The sequence below is a fragment of the Sinohyriopsis cumingii genome, chromosome 2 (genome assembly GCF_028554795.1).
Source record: "Sinohyriopsis cumingii isolate HCF-2022 chromosome 2, ASM2855479v2, whole genome shotgun sequence".
Classification (NCBI taxonomy): Eukaryota; Metazoa; Mollusca; class Bivalvia; order Unionida; family Unionidae; genus Sinohyriopsis; species Sinohyriopsis cumingii.
The window spans coordinates 53,551,935-53,561,380 of record NC_142962.1 but is presented as its reverse complement, the minus strand read 5'-3'; positions in this window follow the sequence as shown (position 1 = coordinate 53,561,380).

Below are 9,446 nucleotides of genomic sequence, written 5' to 3'. Positions count from 1 at the left end.
CTCAAGTACAACGATGGTTACAAGAACAAGCTACCTACACTTTACACAAACCCATTCGACGCAAGTTTGCCAGAAGTCGCACCCGAGTGGAAGGCATCGATCATCAATGGCAAGCCGATTTAGCCGATGTCTCTCATTTGGCCAGCTACAATCATGGCTACAAATATTTGTTCTGTGTCATCGACGTCTTTTCCAAATTTGCCTGGGTCGTGCCCTTGACTTCCAAATCGAGCAGCGAGTTAGTGCGAGCCCTGCAACGGGTGTTGAAACAAAGCGGTCCTCACCCTCTTCGATGGCAAATGGACAAAGGCACCGAATTTCTGAACCAAGCTTTCCACAAAGAATTAAAGAAACGTGACATTCATTTTTTTACCACCGAGAATCCCGAAACCAAAGCCAGCATCGTGGAACGTTTTCAACGCACTTTGAAAGAACGCATGTGGAAATATTTTACGCATCACCACACTCTGAAGTACATCGACATCTTACCGCACCTGGTGCAAGCGTACAACCAATCTTACCATCGAAGCATCGGACTTGCCCCGCAAGACGTGACTCCCGACAACGAAGTGTTGGTGTTTGAGCGTCTGTTCGGTACGTCCCCGACGAGGGCTGTCCCCAAGAAAAGTGGAGAGTTGACCGTAGGAGATTGGGTGCGCATTGGCAAAACCAAACGCACTTTCGACAAAGGTTACTTACCTAACTGGACGACCGAATTGTTTCGCGTCACTGGACGAGTGCATGGCCGTCATCCTGCCGTCTATAAATTGGAAGACATGAACGGAGAAGTGCTCAAAGGAACGTTTTATTTGCCCGAGTTACAACGTGTCACCAAACAAGAAGACGACGTGTACGACATCGAAAGCATTCTCGAACGCAGAACCCGTAAAGTGGGCAAACGACGTGTCAAAGAAGTCAAAGTACGTTGGAAAGGATATCCGCCCAGTTTTGATTCTTGGATCGACGCTTCGCAAGTCATCGACTATAAAAAGAAGTGACCATCATGCCCTTTCACACAGACGCAGCTACGTCGACCACTCCTCCTTCACCTAGTTCTTCTGTGCAAGATTTACAAAAACAACCCTTCTGGGTGTGGTGTGGAGAACGTGTGCCTAAAACGCAAATCGTCTTTTTCTGCCAAATCTTCGTGGTGTATTGTGTCATCGGGGCAGCCATTGCCAATTTGAGTTTGCAACAAGGAGACAAACAATTGTGGACCATTTTATTGAGCAGTTGCATCGGTTACCTGCTTCCCAATCCCTCCCTGAAATTCTCCTCGAACGGGAACCACGGGAACCTTGTGTCCAGTGCCAGTGCCAGTCACCACTCCAACAACAACCACAACCAGAACCCCATTTTGGGCGGAGACACGCCTCTGACATCCACTAACCCCTCGGACAGCCACAGAACTCTGGAATTATGAGTCACGAAAACCAATTTTACTTAACCTTACCCAGTGACAGTTCCATGGAGGTGTTTCCCCACAACACGTTGTGCTGTTACACGGCTAAATTACCTCAAGCCATCCAGTTAGATCACGAAGCCCATTGGGAAGTGGCTTTAGTAGAAATGATTCACCCTACACAAATCCAAAACATCACCGAAAGCAAAACACTTTTGAGGTCGAAATCATGAACCAACAATTACAAGAAGCCATGAATGACATCGGGTTTTCAGGGGACACAAGACCATCCAACAATTCACCCTTCAATATCTACACCTTGAAAATTCCGGCAGGGTTTTATTTTAGTGGCCAACATTTGGTGGACACCATTACTTCCAGGTTCGAGTTCGCCTTTGGCAAAGCCCTGAACAGAGTCAAAAAACGTGTCACCCTGGAGTACCATAAAGTGGCTCGTCGCTTCATGATGAAATTTCAGGATACCCAAACGTTGTCCATCAGTTTTAATCGTGACTTGTTTGATATTTTAGGTGGAGACACAAAAATGGCTCCAAATTTTAAACCGAAGATCAACAGCAATACGGAATTTTACAAGTTTTTTCGATTCCCTGTAGAACTGAACCAAGGACTGAATTTGATGTTCGTGTACTCCGATGTGGTGGAGTATAAGGTGGTGGGACACACCTCTGTACCGTTACTGCGTGTCATTCCTTTCAAAGTGGATAGTACCACGAACAGTGACCAGGAAGGTGGAAACACCTATCACGTCCACCGGGAATTTGTGCATCCTCATTATTTGCCTGTCAGCAAGTCGTATTTGGACACGGTCAACATTGCTATAAAAGGAGATTTGGGACAAAATATTCCATTCACCAAAGGAAAAGTCACGGTGAAACTCCATTTTCGAAAACGGTTCTCTCACGACTCGTAAGTCATGTATCCAGTGTATCGAGGGGTTGCACGACAGCGAGGACACGGTTTAGGAGATATGTTAAAATCGGCCTTTCGTTCGGTGGCCCCGGTGTTGAAACCGATGGTGACACGCGGATTGCACGCCTTGAAAGATGCGGCACTGACACAAGACAAAGAATTTCTCCAAATTGTCATCATCGACAATCAAAACCCTAAAGAAGCCTTCATGAGGGCAGGCAAAAATGTCTTGCTGCAAACGGGTAAAGACCTTTTGGGCCGACAAGACACACCTATAAATGCCCTGCACGCTACCGAGTCAAGCATTCAGCAAGGACAAGGCAGAAAGAGACGACGAAGAAAACACCCTTTCACCAGACTTCAAGCTAGAAAGGCCAAGAAAAGAAGAACCGTTCGAGACTTAGACGTTTTCGATTACTGAGACACTGCAACAAAAAAATGATGCACCGAGAGTCTTGCGCCTGTTCCAAGACAGAACTGGATCTGTTTGCCATGCCCCCCACCATGATGACCATGCAAGAATCCCAATGGGTGGAATTTCATCCCGTCTCCTCATTGACCGATTCCGCTCCCATCGAGTTTGAAATCAAAGGACAGCCCGAAGATTACATCGATCTGAATAGCAGTTACTTGTACCTGAAAGTCAAAGTTCTAGATAAGGATGGAAATGCTATAGACACTGAGCCATTAGCTCCCGTCAACAATTTCATGCATTCCTTGTTCAGCTCAGTGGACTTGTACTTGAACAACAAACTGGTTAGCAGCAGCATGGATACTTACCCTTACCGTTCCTACCTGGAAAATCTCTTGACGTACAGAATAGACGCCAAGAACACTCATCTCAATGCCTGCGTGCTATGGGAACCTGACTAAGCGGGCGAATTTGATAAAACAGGTCTTGAAGCTGACCCCAAATCAAAAACAACCACCAATGAGGGATTTGTAGAACGAAGAAAGAGAATCATAGGACCCAACCAAAGTTTAGAACTGATGGATCGTTTGCATTTGGACATGTGGTTGCAAGAAAAATATTTGCTGAACGGGGTGGATGTCCGCCTGAGACTGAATCGGAACAGTACCGCTTTCCATTTATTGGCTGATGCTGGTGAGTACAAAACCAAAATCCAAGAAGCCAGACTCTACGTACGTCGTGTAGAAGTGTTACCTAAAGTAGGTAACGACATCAGTCAGACGTTGAGCAGAACGACCGCCAAGTATCCGATCCGACGCGTAGAAGTGAAAACTTTCACCATTCCTAGGGGACAGCGATCCATGATCGAAGATCATCTGTTCCAAGGACAGCTACCCAATCTTTTGATCCTTGGTATGGTCTCGAATGAAGCCTTCAACGGAGCTATCACTAAAAATCCTTTCAACTTTCATCACTTCAACGTGTCCAAGATTGAAGTCAGTCGCGATGGCAAGACCTTGTGTACCCGACCTTTCGAACCTGACTTTGAGAAGAAGAATTACTTGAGATTGTACTTGTCATTGTACGAAGCCACGGGACAGTTAGGAACCAACACCAGTCACGGCATTACGTACGACGATTATGACGGAGGCTATGCTTTGTGGGCTTTTGATTTCACTCCAGACCAAGGCAGCGACGAGGGACATTTCCACCCTATAAAATCTGGCCAGATTCGCGTGGAAATTCAGTTCGGAAACAGAATCGGTGATGATGATGTAACGTTGAACGTCATCCTGTATGCAGAATTCGATAATACCATAGAAATCAACAGTTTGAGAGAAGTCATTCTAGATTACTAGAAGCCATGGAAGACTGTTATCCCTCTTTACCTAGTGGAGAAGCTTTGAAGATGGAATGTGAGGAGACCGTGGAAGGAGAATCCCAACACAAAGACGAAAAGGACATCGTGATCAAGTCGAGATGGCCAGAACAAGAACAGCAATTGGTCTCCTACTGTGCTACATACCTGGCAGACACAATTACGACATGGATGAAGCATGATTACTATGGATGTCAAAACATCAGTCAAGAAGAAAAATTCAACGAATATCTGGACGAAGCTTGGAGTCTGTTTAAAAAAGACGTGTTACGTTGGTGGCATAAAGACTTGCGTGAACATTTCTGTCCTCCATTAACGACTCGAGACATCCATTACATCAAAACCCTCTTTGACAAATTCAAAGAGAAAGTCGAGATCGAAATTGATCACTTATTATCAGCAAAAGAACATTTAGTGACTTATTTTGATCGTGATTTTTCTAGAAACGATGAGAAAGTAAATCGTTGATTTTTTAACTAGTTTGCTTATTTTGTTGTCTTAAGCTAGGAAACGTAGTGTCCATCCATGACTCAATGACTTGCAACAGTGGAAATCACAATTTCATTCACAACTTTGCCAACCCTGTTTAAAGTAGAGTGTAAATTGAAAAAAATGTTTGATGTTATATTGTTGGATTATTGTTAAAAAATGTTAGAGTTGTTGGTTAGTGTTAAGTGATTTTTGAATAAAAAATGATGTGTTTTGAAAAAAATGCCTTTTTGATTTGTTTGGCTATAAGAATGTTTGATTCATGCTCTTTGACTTCTTACTATCCCTCTCATGACACTCATTGAACATTGCGGCTCGAAAACCGTGGAGGGATGTTTTCCTTCACGTCCGCGCTTTGACTTTAAGAACCGGGTTGTTTCCAGTCTAACCATCCATTGTTGACTCATCCTCCTACGAAGATGTGCTCCAAACTAGCTAAGCTAAACGAAGCCTACGTGAATTTGCATAGGGTCAGACACAGTCTGATACCGAAGCCAGAAGAGATAGAGAATGTGAGAATGCTAAAAGTCACTGAAGACTTGATAGAAGAACTCTTCAGAGAAGAAGTGAACAGGGAGAAAGAAGAATGGACAGAGAAGTACAGACTTCAGAGACAGCAGCAACAACAACAACAGCAGCAGCAACAGCAGCAGGAACCTGAACCTGAGAGAGGCTTTGTCGATTGTCGTATCGACACCAAAGAGTTCTTCTTCTCTTTCCGAAGAAGCAGACCTATCGCCAGAAAGTCTATAATCAGAGGACATCGCATTCTTAGAAACTCAAAGATTGCCATAGCAAACAAGAAAAAAACAAACAGCCCTTTTCAGGGCTACTCCAATACTCTAGAAAAGAAATAACAATCAATTTGCCAATGTGTGTAAGTAGAGTAGTGTGAATATAAACACTAACTCTTTTTTATAGTGTGAGGGTATGTGTTTGTGTGTTTGTGTTTGTAACATCTCACGTACGTTGGTGTGGATAGTAGATTAAGATCATGTTTTTTTGGCTGTTTGAGGTGTGGGGAGAGTAGATTTGGGGGGTTTGATTGAATTGCTTTGCGTATGTGAATAGTATATTGGAGTGATTAATGAAAAAGTTTTTTAGAATAGGAATGGGTAGTATAAAAAAGTGAGTGAGTGTTTCTTTTAGGTCCGCGCGTTGTTTTTTGGTCATGATCTAGGTAAGATCAATTTTATGATTTTTAGGGGGATGTTTTCCTTCACGTCCGCAGTTTTAGTATAAATTGAAACTCGTTCGACAGTCCAGCTACCCTTGTTGATTGATCAACACCAGAATGAACACGAGACTGGCGAAACTGTTGGAACTTCATGTGCATCTGGAATATGCCAGGCGCCTGTTGAACGAACTGGCCGCGGAGGCCATTGTGGAAGAAGGAAGGATGAGAGAGGAGGAGGAAAGAAGAAATAAAGAAGAGGAGGAGAGAAGATACAAAGAAGAGGAGAGAAGATACAAAGAAGAGGAGGAGAGAAGATACAAAGCAGAGGAGGAGGAAAAGGAGAAAAGAAGAAGAAATTTCAGAATCCCAGAAACCGAAAATTGGGATTCTGAAGCCACATATCCTGCCTCTGCTCTCTCCCCCAAAAAAGTAAAAAGCAACTGGGGAACAAGATGTGTATGTGGCACCAGGCCTGGAAGGTGCCACCATTAACCAGGTGTCCATGAAGTTCCAAAAAAAAACAGCCCTTTTCAGGGCTACCCAATACTCTAGAAAAGAAATAACCATCGATTTGCCAATGTGTGTGTGTGTGTGTGTGTGTGTGCGCGCGCGCGCGCGTGTGTAGGTAGAGTAGTGTGAATATAAACACTAACTCTTTTTTCATAGTGCGAGGGTATGTGTTTGTGTGTTTGTGTTTGTAACTGCTCACGTAAGTTTGTGTGAATGGTAGACTATGGGTTTCTTTATTGTTTCTTAGCGTATGTGAAGAGTATAGTTTGGGTTTTGTAACCGCTCACGTACGATTGTGTGGACAGTAGATTATGGATTTTGTTTATTGTTTCTTAGCGTATGTGGAGAGTATAGTTTGGGTTTTGTAACCGCTCACGTACGATTGTGTGGATAGTAGATTATGGATTTTGTTTATTGTTTCTTAGCGTATGTGGAGAGTATAGTTTGGGTTTTGTAACCGCTCAACTACGATTGTGTGGATAGTAGATTATGGATTTTGTTTATTGTTTCTTAGCGTATGTGGAGAGTATAGTTTAGGTTTTGTAACCGCTCACGTACGATTGTGTGGATAGTAGATTATGGATTTTGTTTATTGTTTCTTAGCGTATGTGGAGAGTATAGTTTGGGCTTTGTTACCGCTCACGTACGATTGTGTGGATAGTAGATTATGGATTTTGTTTTAATGATTTGCGTGTGTAAATAGTAGATTTGGGGTTTGTTTATTGTTGCTTCACTTATGTGGATAGTATATTATATATGAAATGAGAAAAGTAGGGGATGTTTTCTTTCACGTCCGCACGATGTTAGGTCATGATCTAGGTAATATCAATTTTATGTTTTAGGGGGATGTTTTCCTTCACGTCCACGCTTTTCGTATAAGAACCCACAGTATTCGTCGTTCAAACCATTCTACAGAGAAGATGGCTTCGAACCACCTCGATAAATTTCAAACATTGCAAGACGTCCTTGACAATTTGGGCATGATAGAACAAATGCTAGTACGACTCAATGAAGACAACTATTCTTATAGTCCGCATAGAGTAAAAATGGAGATTAACAACTTAAGAAAAGCAAAGGACATGATAAGTGGTGTGATGAAGGAAATAAAGGAGGAGAAGGAGGATGAAGAGGAAAGGATAAGAATACGAAAATGGAATGAAAAAATTGAAAAAGAAGAAGAAAATGAGAAGAGGAAGAAAGAAGAAGAGGAGGAAGAGAAGAAAGAAGAGGAGGAGAAAAAAAAGAAGAAAAAGAGTGTAGGTGAGAAAATAAGAAGTTGGTGGAGAAAAAGAAGAAATTAGAAGCAGAAGAAGAAGAAGAAAACAAAGGCTCTTTTCAGGGCCAGCCATATTTCTCGAAAAGAGAATGACTTTTCAATTGCCTACCCCTTTATAAAAAATTTTTTTAAAAAAAAAATCCCATGTTCAATTCCCCTTGTCCCTAAAGTAGTTTTTTTTTCTAACATGTTCAATTCCCCTTTGTCCCTAGACAAACCCACACTTTATTCCCATGTTCAATTCCCCTTGTCCCTAGACAGACCCAAACTCTATTCCCCATGTTCAATTGCCTTTGTCCCTAGAATCGATATTTTTTTTTCCATTGTTCGAATGCCTTTGACGCTAATCTCAATATTTCCTTTTTTTTTCCTTTCTCCAATGTTAAATTCCATTGACGCTAATCTTACCCAGGGTTTTTTGCCCATGTTAAATTTCCATTGACGCTAATCTCGCCCAGGGTGGTTAATGTTAAATTTCCATTAACGCTAATCTCGCCCAGGGGGTGTTTGTAATGCTAATTCCCATTGACGCTAATCTCACCCCTTTCACTACTAACGCCTACTAAATAATAAATTGTTGCAGACCAGCACCTATATATGCTGGTCAGTACATACACCTACTGACCATCATTGACATCTACTAACCAACACAGGCTTACTCACTACTCCTGAGGTCGACCAACCAAAGCACACTCTTACTAGCCCATATACAGTCTTACTTTCCAGCATCTATTAACCGATATAAAACCTTACTGAGACAGGCTTTCTAACTAATACAGTTACTGTAGAACACCCAGATGTACTCACCAGCACGAACACCTACTGAATAACACACAGACTTACGGACCATCAATCATATCTGCTAACAAAACTCCATGCTTGCTAATATAGGATTACGGAATTGCACCTCACCCACCCCATCTACTTACCAGCTAAAATATCTACATATACTGTAATGATAATATGAATAGATGTAATCCAGAGAGCCAACTAAATATACCTCTAATACGGTCGTGACTAGAAATTAATGCTTTAATTACGCAAGTATCGCGGAATTTTTAGCAGAGAATGCAAATCTCGGAAATGGCTAAAACAAAAAAGAAACACAATTTTTAAACAGAACGACCATTAGTAAAGACTGGAAAAGATCAAAAAATTTGCGAAGACTATGAAAGGTTGGAATAAATTTAAAGTAATTACGGAAATTAAAGCACGCTGAAATCCAAAACTAATAATAAATTTTGTGGAGACCAAAAGTAAGTGTACAGAAAATGTAATTGCAAAATAAATGTTTACTTATTTATAAAATTCGATTAAACAATTTTCAAAATAAAGCATTAAAAATCTATAACTAAAAATCTCAAACCGAAACAAATTATACAGAATTTAGTTAAGACTGACACTCTAACTTTGAAATGTTAAATAAAATCTTTAAAAAAATGTTAAACATGTTAAAACTATGATTTTACAATATTAAAGATAATTTTTCAAAATGTAAAAATATCTTCAAAATGTAAAAATATTTTACAAACCTATACAATATAAAATGTCTCACCGTATCACCTTAGTATCACTTTTGGAAGTGGAGGCATTGTGTAATTCCCAATGCAGCCAGAATGCCATATTTTTGTCACAAGAGCGACACACGATGCTACTTCCATTATTCTAGTTGTCATACGCCTGTATGGCAAAAATATTTGAATGCCGAATGTCATGCACGTGGCTAACATAAAATACTGTTTACTTGCTTGCATATATTGTTTGGTTAGATATTACTGTAATCCAGAGTACTTGATTTCCTTTCTGTCACTCTATTTTTTTTAATTTATTTTTTTTCACAATTAAATACACCTGCATAATGCAATTTAAATG